This window comes from Protopterus annectens, chromosome 2.part2 (assembly GCF_019279795.1).
Source record: "Protopterus annectens isolate FY-2018-M chromosome 2.part2, PAN1.0, whole genome shotgun sequence".
Taxonomy (NCBI): Eukaryota; Metazoa; Chordata; order Ceratodontiformes; family Protopteridae; genus Protopterus; species Protopterus annectens.
The window spans coordinates 658,280,174-658,297,059 of record NC_056730.1 but is presented as its reverse complement, the minus strand read 5'-3'; positions in this window follow the sequence as shown (position 1 = coordinate 658,297,059).

Genomic DNA, 16,886 nt, shown 5'->3' with positions numbered 1-16,886 from the left:
TCCATAGCTTCCTTGTGACAACGGTCTGCCCTCCTTCCTTACTGCTCATGGTGTCCCTTTCTCAGCTTTTCCTTTGTAATATCTCTTCTAGAAGGCTCCTTCTAACCTCACTTCCGACTGTTTGCACTTGCTGATACACTACTATATGCATTTTTCCTTTCTCTTTTTGCTTCTGTTTTGCATTTTGCTTTCTTTCATGCTTCTGTTTATGTACATTTATAACCCTAGTGACACCATCTACAACAGCTCGTCCAGTCAGTATCATCATATATACAACCAGTGGAAAACTTCCATGGCAACTCTGTCTCAACCATCTAATATTAACCTGTCAGTATTTGTATGTTCCCTTAGCTTTCCTTTCTGTTGCAGCAGACTGTGTTTCAATTAGTGGAACATACAACTATTGCTGCTTGGAGACTGAGCCCCTATAACTTGGTCTTTTATGCTTCAGTTAATGTGAGTGTCATCAAGCAAATTGAAAATGCAGTCTAATTTTAACAACTCAAAAAATGAAACATTTCACCTCCAGACTTGTTAGATAGGATAATGATCTTGAACTCTCTCACATTCAACTTACTGTAAATAAAACCTCTTATCATATCATAGTAAATTATAGGAACCCCCTCTTTGTCCCTCTCAGATCAAAATCATACCTTTTACCTTACCAGTATGGAGTCTCTACGCTTTAAGCCAAACACCATTCTCATAGGAGACTTCAAATACTGCAACATTAATTGAAAGACTTGTACATCCTCAAACATGTCTGCCTAGAAATGTCTGAACTTCATCAATACAAACTCTCTGATACACTTAGTCCACACCCCAACAGGGTTGATAAAATCTTGGACTTGATCCTTACCAACATGAGGCAGCATTGCTTCCCATGAGTTACAACTTCCTGTCTGGGTGAATTGGACAATAAATCCATCACATTCTCTATAAGACTGAAGTCAGAAGCATCTTTTGATACCTTATTATTCAGAGATTATACCAAGGCCAATGTACTAAAACTGAGTGATAACTTGGCTAAATTTGAAAGCCCCTTTTATCTTGATGACCCTACTGCTTATGTGGAATTCTTTAATGCCAAATTCTATGCACATGTAAGTAGCTGCATGTATACATCTGTCCCCCATAGAAGTAAATGTTGTTGTTGTGTCTTTCGGCTTTTCCCGGTTAGGGGTCGCCACAGTGGAACTCTGGTCCGCTAATGATTGGCAGTGGATTTTTACGTGCCGAGTTGCCAGCCCTGATGCACAACCTTCAACGAAGGTACGCCCATTCACGCATGTCTCTAAACAGAAGATGCTCTAGCTGAGAATCGAACAGGACAACGACTTACTGTGAGGCGACAACGCTACCGCAGCACCACCACCGCAGTTCCCCCATAGAAGTAAATACAATGCCAAATTTAAAAATAATTTTCTGTGCTGGTACTGTAATATAAGCTCTCTCTAAAATAAAGGAAATAACTTTTTGTGTGCAAAAATAAATTTTACTCTCAAGATTCCAATAATATTCTTGCTAAATTTAACAAGGAACTCTGGACCCTGATCAAATCAACCAAAACTAGATATGAGGTAACAATAGCCACCCAGACAAATGATCACAAAGCCTTCTTTAACTGTGGTAGAAATCCCAGTAACAATGCCCAGCACTGCTCAGAGCTAATAGTAAAGGATATAACTTACTCAGGCACAGAGGACATAGTCAATATACTATCAGAAAATAAAACAAATTCAAACGGTAACCCCCATCCCTTCCTGCATTTCCAGATCACATACCTGCATCTACAAACCCACTAAATCTCCCAAGAACATGTCTAGAAGGCACTATGCAAGGCCAAGAACACTACTTCTATGAGGTAAGATAATATACCAGGCTGCCTGTTGGTTAGCCTGAAAAGTGATTTGTCAGAACCCCTGCAGAGGTTATTCAGTATAAGCCTCCAAACAGGCTTTATTCCAGATGACTGGAGGATAGCAATAGTCATCCCCTTGCACAAAGGCAGGGCATCAAAGCAAATGTTATGGGTTTATGACTGACCAAGTTTGTAGGCGATTGTAAACTAGGTGCCAAAATAAAGTCCCCAGAGAACACCAATATCCTCCAAGAAGGCCTTTCCCAAACCAATAGCTGGTGTCAAAACCATGGACTAAATGCTAAGAAATGTAAAATAATTTCCTGTGGCAAACATGACTTCCCTTGTAACTATCATATTGGCAACACACCCCTGAAAGTTGATCCCTTAATCAGGAATCTGGGAACCTATGTTCCTATGCTAGGAGGCTAAACAAAAAAACAGAAACTACACTCACTGGAAGTGGTCCTCACCTTAGAAGATGCTGACATTTGTGCAGTCACTGAGACCTGGTTTAAGGCTGTGGAGAGCACACTAGCTATACCAGATTACATTTCCACACATTCAGATCACAAACTGAAGGCATGAGAGCTAAAGCAGGTGGTGTATCAATATTCATTAAAGATAAATACACCTCTAGATTGGTTAAACAGCAGACTTCCCTTGAATTACTTCAGGTGCAATTGACTGTAAGTAAGACCCCTCTTCAGGTCATTGCCAGCTATACAACCCCCTCCATGAATCAGGACATCCACTTAGCCTACTTGGATATAATTGAGTCAATCAAGCTACAACCAAACACCCTGGTTTTGGGTGACTTTAATTACCCATCCTTTGACTGGGTAAATTATACATGTTCTAACTCACTTGCCCAAAGGTTCCTGGACTTCATTAAGTCCAGTGCCCTGAACCAGCTGGTTGACACACCCACAAGGAGCACAAATATCCTGGATTGGGTGCTCACCAACAATAGGGACTGCTGCACCACCCCCAGTGTGTGACCATCCCTAATGGGATCTGACCACAAACCAGTCTTGTAACTAGAACACAAGAGCCCCCCCTTAGCAGCAACTAGACTAAAAAAATTCTCCAAGGCCAATTACAACGTCTTACGTGACAACATAAATAGCTTCATAGCCTATCCCCCCAGTGATAGAACAGCCACCTATGCTGAGTTATACACCAATGCTTTATAAGAGCATCTTACAGTTGAATTGAGTCTGCTGTACCTGACAGAACCAAAGCAAGATCCTCAAGGAAAAACAAACCTGCCTGATGGACAACTGCCATTAATATGCTATACGATAGGAGAAATTGCTGTCTAAGAGTAGGAAGGAACAGTCTCAAAACTGGAAACACTTCCTTCTCAACTTAAACAAGCAAATAAGACTCATAATGAAGTCCTCCAAAGCTAACTATGAATCCAAATTAGCTTTCTTAAGGATAATCACAATGCGTTGTTTAGTTACATCCATAACCTCAAAGGTAAGGCCCATATCTGAGCTGAACTCATAGTTAATGATACTGCTTATACAGAACCTGTGGATATAGCAAACCTGCTGGCTGACAGTTTCAGCAAAAACTTCACTCCCCTGTCCCCACCACATATACCCCAAAGCATCTCTAACACCTGTCCCCACCTAGTATCTCTGAGGAGCAGATATTAAACACCCACTCCAAGGCTGAAAACACAGCCTCTATGGGATCACACAACATTCTTGGCTGTGTTCTACATGGGTAAAACAGGAATTAGCATCACCATTGGGCACGCTTTTCAATCACAGTTTAAGCACTGGCTTTGTCCCAGTGGAATGGAAAACTGCTAGTTTGCACAAAGGGGATGCATCCACGGAACCTGGGAACTATATACCCATTAGCCTGACCAGCCTTATCTGCAAGGCCATGGAACGAATCATCATGGACATTATTAACAAAGATACAGGAAATCTCCAAACACTTGACTCCACCCAGTTTGGCTTTGTCAAGGGGAGATCATGCCTGTTAAACTTGGTGGACTTCAAGACACCAAAGCCCTAGATGAAACGGTTTACCTAGACCTAGTCAAGGCCTTTGACAGAATCCCCCACTCAGACATCACTGATAAACTCACCCAGCTGGGTATCAACCCATATATTGTCAGGTGGGTTGCAAACTGGCTCACTTATAGAACTCATATGGTCAAAATAGGGGACTTTACCTCCTCCAGCAGACCTGTAACTAGTGGTTACACAGGGATCGGTTCCGGGACCCCTACTGTTTGGAATTACCTCTCTGAACTACAGGCTAAAACTAAAGGACTGTGGCTGACAAAGTTTGTTGATGACTGCAACTGGGAGTGATCATTGAAACCCCTAGCAATGTCAACATCTTGCAAGAAGGTCTTATGCAAACTAATGACTGGTGCCAAAGTCATGGTCCTAAACTTAATTAAAAAAATGCATTATCATCCCCTTGAGCAAGGGTGATGTTTCTGCAAACTACCACTTCAATAGCAATACCCTACGCACACAGTCAGTGGTGAGAGATCTGGGCACACAGTTCGACAGCAACCTTAACTTCGATCACCATGTCTCCACAGTGGTAAGAAGGACATTTCAAATTGCTCATCTCATAAGTAAGGACATTGCCTCCTGAAAAAAGAGGTTATAACCCCCTTGTACTCTTCCCTTATCAGGCCAATAATAGAATACAATGCTCCCTTTAGTATGTTCCTTTCCAAACACCCGCAGCAATTCGAGAGACCACAAAGGTTCCTTACAAAGAAAATTCATGGTCTTCAAGATGTGTCTTATGCGGACAGACTGAAATCATTGTCACTTCACTCTGTGTCACACAGACTGCTCAGAGACAACCTGTGTCTTGCATACAGAACAATCTCTGACCAAGCTTTAATGGAAATGCTACACATTCATAAGTCAAATGGCACATGTGTTATTCACTCAAAAGACCTTAACCTGGCATGCAATATCAACAGAACTTGCTGGAGAGACAGAGTTGTCTCACAGAGGTTGCCCCACCTTTGGAAAAGGCTTCCTATTCATGTTAAACAAAGCCCCTTGTTGTCCCTATTTAAGCGTAATTTGGACGATTGGATGGGTAACTGGAAATTCACTCTGGGAGTTCCACCCATGTCCTCTTGGACAGGTGCAATAGACAGTGATTTTAGTGTTTGCTTGAACCAGACATCCTTGGTAACATGGGTTGAACTTGGCTAGGCTTGTAAGGGCCTTGGGGCCATAAGCCTAGTAACTGCCTATGATCCTATGTTGACAATGAACTGTCCTTTGATCCCCATGTATCCACTGTTGTAAGGATGTCCTCGTTCATTGGACAGATTATATCTAAAGAAATACTACTGCACATATATAAAGTATTCATTCAGTCTGAACAGGCACCTCACTGCCCATGGAACAGCTCCTCCTGTATAGTGGTACTAGCCATACAGTCATACAGCTTTTCCACCTATGTCACACAGGCACATTCAGTTAAATGGACTACAGCATTACTTTGAAAGTTTACATTGGCATTGATGTTCAATGCCAGAATAAAATGTCAAAGTATTTTGGAGTGGTATACCTAACCCTGTTTTTGGAGTTGCCCCTACAGCTCTACAATTCTATATGCATCTTGAAAAATCCTGGAATCCCTGCTACAGAATTAGGTGCAGTGCAACTGCCTGAGGAGGAGTCCTACCCAATAGTGTAAATTGTTTTGGAATCCCACCCTTAGCCTTAAGAGTTAGGGATACTTTCCTAATACCCTTAATAGCTGAAATATGCAATTTCTGATTTTTTTTAATTGGCCTTCTGTTATATAGTATGGATACTACTAAGCTGTCTTGTTTGTTACATTAATAAATGAATGCAAATATATGCTGTTCTCTTTTCCTGTTAACCATCCACCTCTAATTAAACATAATAAAGATCATAAAGCAGAATATTTCATTCTAATAATTTTTGTGACATTTCCTGCCCCTTCTGTCCCTGTTTGTGAAGGTCAGTTAATGACTTTATTAAAGTGGTACTCTTCCATCTTCCACACTTTTTATGTTGAGCTATAGTAATTTCTTTCTTTCCTGGTTGCTTGTCAGTTTTGCAGACTTAATTCTTTCCCTTGTCAAATGACCTTCATTACCTCCTTTCCTCCCTTCTTCCTGTCTAATACAAAATGTGTACCTTTGTGTACTAACCTTCCAACCAGAATTCCTGATGTGCTGTGTTTCTGTAGCAGTGCTTACCTGCCCAGCTTCTCAGTGCAACCTTTTACTTAGATTTTGGAGATCTGTAGTCATGGCTGTCAATTTAATGACAGACAAAATGAAAATCCAAAGATGGCAAAGTGTCAAAAATGACTAGAAATACAAACTAACAACACTGGGGGAGGGAACGGCAATAGCAACTGTACTGTCCAGTTTGAATGGCTGTGTGGAAGAAAGTGCTAGACAATAAAATCACTTTGTAATGGTCACTGCTGTACTTTTTTCTTAGTATTATTAATTTGCCATTTAATGATAGTCTTACACATTTCAGTTTTATGTCAATCTTCTGTCCTCTCTTCAGAAGAATTTCCCTTTGTATTGTTATCTTCTGAAGGAACTGCCTTTGTTCCATATCACTTCTGCTGCTATGGTGGCTGTATTACTAAGAAGCTGTTGGGTGTCTTAGTTGCACTTTATTCAGTTTCTGACTTTTACAGAAATTTCTATTAATCTAAGATGTCTTGCATAAAAAAAAAAGTCACTCCATTACCCACATTTCTAAATTTTTGGAAAACTTTGGACATTTATGATTTATTTATTTGTTGACCAAGTGGTCCCACTGAGCCAAGGGACCTTATACAGGGGAGACCTCAACAGAATACATATAAATAGAATGCAAAATTAAATTACCTATTGTGTAACTCATAGAGTTCTAGATAAAAACAAAATGCTGGTGATAATATACGTATTTTATTTACACATTTTTGAGCAGGTAGGTAGAGTGGACTGCTAGTGCTCTTTCACAGACACAAACTGCTTACATAAAATCATAATGCACACAAGAAAAGTACTATTTAAATACAACTATAATAAGTGAAAACATTAGTATACCATTATACAGAGAGCTTAGTATGCTAGAAATCCAAATAGGTTGAAAACAGTAGTTAAAACAAAACACATTTAGAAAATAACAGTCTTTTTATAAACTATAAGGGAGGGGAACAAATGAAAGAATTATAGGTTAAGTAATTCACAAAGAACACAACAGTCACAGTAAGTAAAAAAAATAAGTGTTGCCAAACCAAATCTCAGACTGCAGGATTAGTATAAAAGAGCAGCCAGGCCTGTAAATGTTAAAAGAGTGCACTGATATGTGAAACAATATATGAATGGGTGAGGAAGGGGCAGATGAAGTTATTCCACTGCAGTGGGGGCAGTTTGGAAGTATGAAAAGATATGTCTTAACAGATTGAGTCCCATGGGTATTCTTGTAATTTGAAGGAGATCAGACTTCAAATTTTAGGACAATAGCATGTAAAGGCTTCACGTCCAGTGAAGAATGGGTAATGAGGGATGTGATAACCAGTTAAATCAGCAGAGGAGAAAAGGGATACCTAATAAGGGCTACAGATCATAGGATCCTAGGAAGTTACCAGGCTAATGGCCCTAGGGCCCTTACAAGCCTGGCCAAGTTCTATCCTTATTTCCACAATTAGCACCTATTGCCCCATCCAAGAAGAACATGGGTGGAACTCCCCGGGGTAAATTTATGGTTACCCATCCAATCATTCAGATTACATTTGAAGAGGATGAAGTGTATGTCTGTGTAGACATTTGAAAACTTGAGAGCAAACAGAAAAAGCGGGCCTGTAAAGAGTAAGAAGGTGGATGCCTGTACAGGGTGAAGCAGTATTGTTCCTTTAAGGGGTAGTGGACCATAAAATAGCTAATTGTATTTAAGGATACCTGCAGCTTAACCATATTGGAATCACCTTGGGAAAATAAAGGGAAATCGTATTGTAGTATGGGTATTAGTACCCCCTTCCTAATGATATGGCAAGCCGCTAAGGTTAGAAATAGCATAGTCCTATAGCAGGCTCTTATCATTTGGAATACTTTCTCTTGGACTGAGTCAGTCTGATTTATGAGAGAGAGGACTAAATCTAGGAACAGCACCTAACTACTTGAAAGCTTGAAGTGTCTGCATTGGGCACTAGAGAATAACAGATCCATTCAGGATTGTGGTACCAGGCGTCTTCTATGGCCAGTCTAGAAGTCGTGTATTTTTTTTAACCTGATAGTAAGCTGCTTATTGTGAGCCAAGTGAATACCAAACCTAAATCAAGAGGGAGCTGGAATCTTATTTCTGAAGCAAATAGTCCATGTCTAATCAGGACAGGATCAACAACATAGCAAAGGATTATGTGTGAGCATGAGACTAAGTTAAGCAAGATGGGGGGGGGGGGCACAGACAGAGTTTTAAGTAACTTCTTTATGAAGTTCACACAGGCATGGGGAGCTGAAAACTCACTTTACAGTTGTGCTGCCTGGGCCATGACATTTGATATCAGAAAGGAGAATACAAGAGGCAGATTCAGAGGTTTTGTTAAGGCTGTGAAGATGCACCATTCAGAGTGTAATCCTGTTTTTGGTGTAAGTTAGGTGTTAGTGAATGGAATTAGAAATGCCGGGGTTCTGTGTCTTTTTCTGAAACCATGCTGCAATGTAAGTAGCAGAGCATTTGGATTCAAGTATTGGCTGGATACTATTTTTTTATGATTTTGCTCAGGATAGGTAGAAGGGAAACTGGATGTAGACTAGATAGAGAGGAACTAGAGACGTTTTGAAGGAAGTAGAATATAACAGAATGTTTCCATACAGAAGAGATTTTTTTCTGTAGAGAGGAAATTTTAAGAATGCTGGTAAGAGAAACATAAAGCATTGCAGGCTTTAAAAAAACAGGTTAGAGACCAGTGGCTCTAGGGTAGCCAAAAGAGAGTATTTGACTAAGGTGTGTGTGTCTTGCAGTCTGTTTTCCAGTGGGTCTGAATGAAAAAGGTAGGCTTTTCATTTTGCCATAATTGCTAACCTTACATTCATATGTTGACACACTGGCCTTCTTTTTTTGTTTGTTTGTTTTGCCAGTTCCTCATGCTTTTGTCCATAATGTTGAATACTTCTTCCATAACTCAGTCCCATAACTTGTTTTCTCCCTCAGTATGCTCCCAGTCTTCTGAGTCACTTTTGACCATCTTGCCAGCACCACATAATCCACTCTTCTAATATCCCACATCACTGTCTTAGTCTTTTTAGTCTTATCCTTTGCCCTACTCTAAGCCACACAGTGGCATGATCACTGTTTATAGGTTCATAGGTAGGTACTAGGCTATCTGCCCGAAGGCATTTATAAGCCTAGTCAGAATGTGTTGGCTTTCACCGCCCCCTTAGATTAGTTCCCTGTGCCTCTGTCCAGCAGAGCCACTGAAGTGATCTCCGAGGTAAACTTTCCGTTTCCCATCCACTCGTCAAGATTTCTTTTGAAGAGTGTTAGCGAGGAGCTCTGCCTGATGTAGACTGGGATCTTGTTCCAAAGCATGGGAAGTCTCTGGGACAGGAATCTATCCCTTCAGCACATCCTATTTATTGTTGTGGTGAGGTTTAGATCCCTAGAGCGTGTGGCTCGTGGGGATAAGGTTTTCTTTAGATGGAGCATGTCCATTAATTCTGTGTTGGACATGGCCTTGTATGGCAGGCAGAGATCACCTCTGAGTAGGCGGTATGCAACCGAGTACAGCTGTAATTTCTTCAGTCGAGCTGCATAGGGCATCTGTTTGAGGCCAGTGATCCTCTTGGTGAGGTACTTCTGAGGTCTTTCTAGCTGTTGCAGGTGTCTTTTAAGGTACATCCCAAATGGGGCGTCGTACTCTATGATGGGTCTGATGAGTGATGAGTAGAGGGGTACAATGACCTCTTTTGATCTGGATGTGAACCCTTTTGTGATTAGGTGGGCCATGTAGAAGAATTTTCTAACCACTTTGGCAATGTGATTATCAAAGGTGAGATTACTATCTACTTGGGTCTCCAGATCCCTTATTACGCCTTCCATATTTAGGGGACTACCACCTATGTGGTAGTTTGTGGATACTTTGTTTTTTCCAAAGGGGATGACTATGCACTTTTTGGCATTTAGCTTGAGGCCGTGATTTTGACACCAGGTATCCGTCTCAGTGAGACCCTTTTGGAGGATGTCTGTGTCAGTCGGAGAGTCAATTATAGCCCCTAGTTTGCAGTCGTCTGCGAACTTGGTCAGTCATAGTCCTCCTGTGCTTGCCTGTACCTCTGAGAAGTATATGCCAAACAGGAGGGGTCCTAGGACTGAGCCCTGGGGAACTCTACTTGTAATCGATTTAGAGTCAGACCTAGCTCCCACAACTCTCACCATGTGGGTTCTGTCCGTGAGCCAGTTGGCAACCCATCTTGTGATGTTGGGGTTTATGTTCAGGCTGGTGAGCTTGTCTATAATACCAGAATGGGGAATGGTGTTGAAGGCCTTTGCGACATCTAGGTAGGCTGTGTGCACCACCTTTCCCTCATCTATATCCTTGGTAACTGTCTCAAAGAAGTCCACCAGGTTTAGGAGGCATGACCTGCCCTTAACAAAGCCGAACTGGATAGGGTTCAGTGTTTGGAGGTTCCCAATGTCTCTGTTAATGAGTTCCATGATGATGCGCTCCATAGCCTTGCAGACCAAGCTAGTCAGGCTTATAGGGCGATAGTTCCCGGGGTCTGTTGTGGCTCCACCTTTGTGGAGTGGAATAACCGCTGCTGTGTGCCACTCTATGGGTACATAGCCTGTGGAGAGGCTGAGTTTGAACAGTGTATTTAGGTGAGGGGTTAGTTCATCTTTGAGCTCGTGTAGGACACAGCCTGGGACTCCGTCCGGTCCCATTGATGCTGTGTTTTTGGCTTTGGAGAGGGCTGTTTTAACCTGAGTGTCTGTGATTTCAGGGACTCTACATTCTTCTTGGTATGGTTATGGGCCCTCTTGGGAGTGAGGGGGGGGGTGAAGTTTGCGCTGAACCTGTCTGCCAGGATGTTGGCGATATCGGTTGGTTCAGTGTATTTTGTGCCGTTCTGCACTAACTCCGAGCAGATCTGAGCATTGCCACTTAGATTCTTGACATAGCTAAATAATTCCTTGTGGTTATCTTTGGAGTCCTTGGCAATTTTTCTTTCAAAGCTCGCCTTGGATGATTTTATGAGGGATCGTAGTTTTGTGCTGATACTGATCAGGGATGTCTTCCCTTCTTGGGATTTTATTCTTTTCTGTACTAGTTTCCTCCTTCTATTGTATAGCTTGTTTATGGCAGGAGTCCACCAGACTGGTTTCCTTTTCTTGGAGGAGTGAGTCTTGGTTTTGCTTGGGATGGCATGATCCATGCATTCTTGTAGGTGCCCGTAGAATGCATTAGTAAAGATTTTTGCAGCTTGGACAGCATTATCCTTCAGCATGGTGGCTTTGAAACTTTCCTCCTCGGTCTTAAGTAACGTGAAGTTTGCTTTTGAAAAGTTTTTCACAGTGGTTTTCTTGTCCGGGGGTGGGGGCGGAATGTGGATATCCAAAGTGATTTGTTTATAGTCAGATCTAACCAGCGAGGGGTTGACCTCTGGTGTGGAACACCAGTCACCCACATTGGTGATGATGACCAGGTCCAATATGTTGTCACCTCTGGTGGGAGTGTTAACCAATTGAACCAGGGTGTTTGAGTTTATAAATTCTAGGAAATGTTGGGCAAGGGAGTTAGTACTTGAGTAGTTCTCCCAGTTAATGTTTGGATAATTGAAATCACCCAATATTAGGGTGTTTGGTAGGACCTTTATGTTTCCCAGTGTTTCCAGGAATGTGGAATAGGGGTCCTGGGACATGGTGGGTGATCTGTAGCAAGCTACAATTTGAATTGCAGTTTTGCCCATTGTTAGTTGCACGTGGATGATCTCTGAAGCATTGTGCTGTGCCACTAACCTGGAGGTGTGGGTATTCTTGATGAATATGGATACGCCCCCGCCTTTTGTATTTCGGTTTGGGTTCTGTGGTCAAAATGTATGGTATGATTTGTAGCCTGGTAGTGCTGGGGTGCTCTCTGGTGCCTTAAACCAGGTTTCTGTTACTGCACATATATCGATTTCCTTCATACTGAGGAGTGCCTCGAGTGCATGCATTTTGAGGTTCAGACTTCTGGCACTGAGTAGCACTACCCTCAGTTTTTTGTTACTTGTGCTATTTACGGCAGTAGGTTTTTCTTTTGAGCTTTGCCTAAAAAAGGCACTATGGGGGTGGCAAGAGCCTTGGCCTGTATTTGAATGCCTAAGGGTGACAGGTGCAAGCCATCTCTAGCGAAGCAGTGTGGCTTGTTGAGCATGTCATCCCAGGCGGACAGACACTGGATCCCCTTTGAATGACACCAGAAACTTAGCCAATTGTTGAAATTGAGATTTTTTTCTTTATACCGTGGTATCATTCTTGGTGAGGCAGGATGCTACTCAGGGTCAGGGTCATATCGGTCTGGGCTACGTGATCAGAGAGCTCTTCCATGTTTCTTTTCATGTAGTCCAGAGAGGTACGGCTCAGGTCATTTACACCAACATGGACAATGACAGAGTCATATTTGTACTTTTTCTGTAGTGACCTGAGTGCTTGTGTTATGTGGCAGATCCTGGCACCTGACAGGCAGCTAACAGCAACCTTCTCCTTATTATGCCTAGTGAGTGGGACATCAGTGTGCCTGACTATAGAGTCACCTATTACTAGTATGTTGGGTATGTTATTTTGCCTTAACGGCTGTGATTGCATGGCACACTGGTTTTGTGAAGTATGTGTTTCATGGTTTATGTTGGGGGGTGGAGGTTGCTTGGATGTTTGCTTTGAAGTTCTCTGCTGGTTTTGCAGATTTTTATTTAGAGCCTCCGAGTATGTTTTCATGTATTTATGTGTGCTTTTTTCCAGTGCTTCTTTAATGGGTTTATGTGAGACTGGTGGTGTGATGCAAGTATTTCCTTTCTCCTCTTGACTGTCTGATCCAGTCTTGGGTTGAGAGAGCTTAGCCTCCAGTTTGGCTGTATAATTGCATCTCTCGCATGTATTAGTGTTTGGTGGTAGGAGGAGGGGGTTTGTCTGTGTATATGAGGCAGTTGTAACATTGCCTCAAAATGCCCAGATTCACAAGTTGGACTGGAGAGTACACCTGAAACTGCCCTTTGGACATGCCTGGATAGGTACAGTGAACTGTTTTACTGGATGGCTGGTAAGGTCGAATAGAGAGCCTTGACCTTTTGTACAGTACAGGAGGGTCTAGTGCTACGGTTTATAAGTGCTTGCTATAAGTTTTGAGTAAGTGCCAGGCTGAGAAATGAGTGGCTTGAGTGCTTAAGTTGAAAGTTTGTCTAGTTCCAAGGGAAATATTTAAGAGGAGACTTTGTGGAGCCGGAAATAATTTTACCCTAACTAACTGGCGCTGTCCGGCGCTCAAAACCGGGCAAATACGGTATTTATAGCAGGGAAATGAAAGAGAGAAAAATTAGCCCAAAATGGCCAATAAACTACGAATTTCTGGGCTGAAACCACTCCTCCAGGGACAGACAGGCTGCTCAAAGCTCCCCTCTCTCACAGGTGAACAGAGAATTTCCTTCTATTCAAGTAAGGTATGGGCAAACACAGAGATTTGTAACACAACCCTGAATTAAGCACTAACCTGAAAACTGGACTATACTAGCTTAGAAAGGCAGGAAACAAGTATATATATATATATATATATATATATATATATATATATATATATATATATATATATATAATATATATATATTTTAGAAAATAAAGCAGATACACTCAAAAAACACTTTAAATGCACAGAAAAGGATACTTATTGTTATGTATCGCAGATCAGAGTTGTAGTCAATGCCACTAGTAATAAAGTAGGAAGAAACACAAATACAGTAAAAACAGATGAATAAAGTACAATTTATATATATATATATATATATATATATATATATATATATATATATATATATATATATATATATATATATATATATATATATATATATATATATATATATATATATATATATATATATATATATATATATATATATATATATATATACATATATGTGTGTATATATATATATATATATATATATATATATATATATATATATATATATATACATATATATATATATATATACATATATATATATATATATATATATGAAACAACAGAAAATGAACAAACCGATTTAAACAAGTTACCCAATTAACCAGAAAAAAAAGCTCAAAACTGAGCCCTGTTCCAGCAGTCTTCAATCAGACAAGTTCTAACTGCACACCCCTGCTTACTTGGGTGCAGGGGAACCTTCTCCAAAAAAGATGGCCTGGATCAGTGCTCAAGTTATACAAACAAAGCTAGATTCAGCAGGCCTGAATCTGGTCTATGCTACAGCAACAAGCCGCACCAATTTCAGAAGGAAACAAATAAGCAGGCACAATAAGCCTGTGATCAGATATTCCCAGCTCAGAAGGGTAGAATCCAGCCTCTCCTCCCACAAGAGTGCAGACCACAAACCTTCTTAATGTAGAATAACTGGCCTGAAGTCCAAGTGCTTAAGCCAGAACTAATACACTTTTAGAATAGCAGACACTGGGCCATCAATCAGCAATTCCCAGCTTAGAAGGATGTAAGCTACCTGTCCTGCCACAACAGTGCAGACCACAAACCTTCTTAATGTAAAACAGCCTGTATGAAGCCCGAGTGCTTAATCCAAAAGACTTAGAATAACAGTTACAATTTAATCAGGCACAAGCAGTAATAAATGCAGCAGAATAAATAAAATTGAGTACTTTTAAGAAAAGCAAAATAAAGTAGGAGGAAAGACAAATACAGTGAAAGCAAATGAATTTTTTTAATTTATTTATTTTTTTGGGCCTTCTCAAATCAACTCTCTGTATTAAGTAGAGTGAACACTAGACTCAGAATTTGATCTCACTGTACTTGGCTAAATGAGCAAATGAGATGGACCCAGGAGGAGTGTTCTAGTACAGACTTACAGGAGAGGCGGGCAATTCCAGAGCCAGCAACACTAATACCAACACAAGAACAGTGAGGGAAGGTGCGAAACTAGCTGCAGAGAGACACAGAGCACACTGTTCAGAAACACACAATTAGGAAACAAAAAAAAGGAAAATACAGTACTTTTAAAGTTTGTACTTAACAAAATATTAAATGCACTACTGCAAGTTTCACTTAGCTTCAGCTTCTAATGCAGATGTTTGTTGGCTAATGATGTCAGTCTGGGCATCTGTGACACCATCTGCATTGTTTAAGACCGCATCCACAATTCTGTCTTTTCTGGTACTGTCCTCCACTAGTTAGATGAATTTCTTATGGCCCAAGACCTCAGTCATTTCCCACCCCCTATCTACTCTGGGTGTTAAAGACTCCCATTGTGCTGCTGCTGGCAGATTCAGATCCCCATGAGAATCACCATCCTACTCTTATTCTGCTTCGTATTCTCTCCTCCAGTATCTCATCCTCATCTCTTGCTATGTTTGATACACACTGCATCAGTCTACCAACTCTTTACATCATGCGGTACCTTAACTGCCTGGTCTCTTAACCTAGTTTCTAACAAGTATATAAATTCCACTTTTTGGACAGCTGTCCCTGGGTTCAGTTGTAGACTCACTTCTAGGACTGATACTAAGAAGCAGTTTCATCTTGGAGACTTCACTGTTTGGTAGTCCAAGGACCCACATAAAAACAAAAGACTGTGCTATTCTCTATTGTTTAAGTCATTGTATCTTCCCTTTCCTCTCACTATGGAAGCTACTGAGTTAAATCAGCTCAGGCCAGGGTCGGGAGTATTATCTAGGTACAAATGTAGTCCCAGACCAGTTTTTAACATAAATGCCTTAATATATCTACAGTGTAGTGGAGGTGTAATCCTAGTTTTTGCTACCTGTTATAGGTTCATAGTTTCATACTAGGCTGCGGATCAGACAGATCATTTATAACTTAGCCTCAGGACCCTATTTTGTTAGTACCCTTCCACACAAAGTAACTATTACCAAATTTCTTTCTCCTTCAATGAGTGTTTGAGGGGCTAAGAGCAGGGTTGAATTTATGGTTTCCCATACATTTGTCCAGGTTGTGTTTGATGAAGGTCAGGCAACTGCTTTGTTTTACATTTAAAGGAAGTTTTTTCCATAAAAGAAGGATTCATTTGGAGATTTCTATTCCGTTAGTCATTCCTGTTTATGCTGCTGTGGAAGTTTAGTGGTGTTAAAATGCTTGTTTTGTAGGTTTGTTTGGTAATTGTATAAAAACTAAATAATTTGAGGCTTTGTAGGTGAGGCAAAGTCCCCCCCCCCCTCAAAATTCTGTAATAAAGGAGAAGACACAAAGTGCTTTAAGGCAGACTACATAACACACAAAACACATGGCCTTGGTTTTATTTGTGAAGAAACAATGCAGCCTTTTGAGTTGATTCACATGTTTAGACAAATGCATACCTAAAAGAGAATCATGTACTATTGTGGGTCTGATAAGAGATTAATATAAAGGGTTAATAACTTCTTATGACATAGAAAATATACCCTGATAATCAATCTAGCTATACAAAAGATTTTCTAACAACGGTAGATATATGATGGTCAAAGGATAGTTCATTGTCAATGAAGGTGCATGGGCTGTTAATAACAGTGTCGGTATTCAAATGGGTGCCATCTGTATGGTAGGTATGTGGATGCCCGTATTTGCCAAATTACACTGAGCACCATTTTTTGGCATTTAGCTTAAAGTCATGGCCTTGGCACCTTTTATGTGTATGCATTATACTATCTAAGATAATATAGGAGGCAGCTGGAGAGATTGTGATTACCACAAGTTTGCAGTCATCCACAAAACTGGTCAGCCACAGGCCCTTAGCATTGGCCTTAACATCGGAGAAGTAAATACAGAAGAGAAGTGGCTCTTGGACTGATCC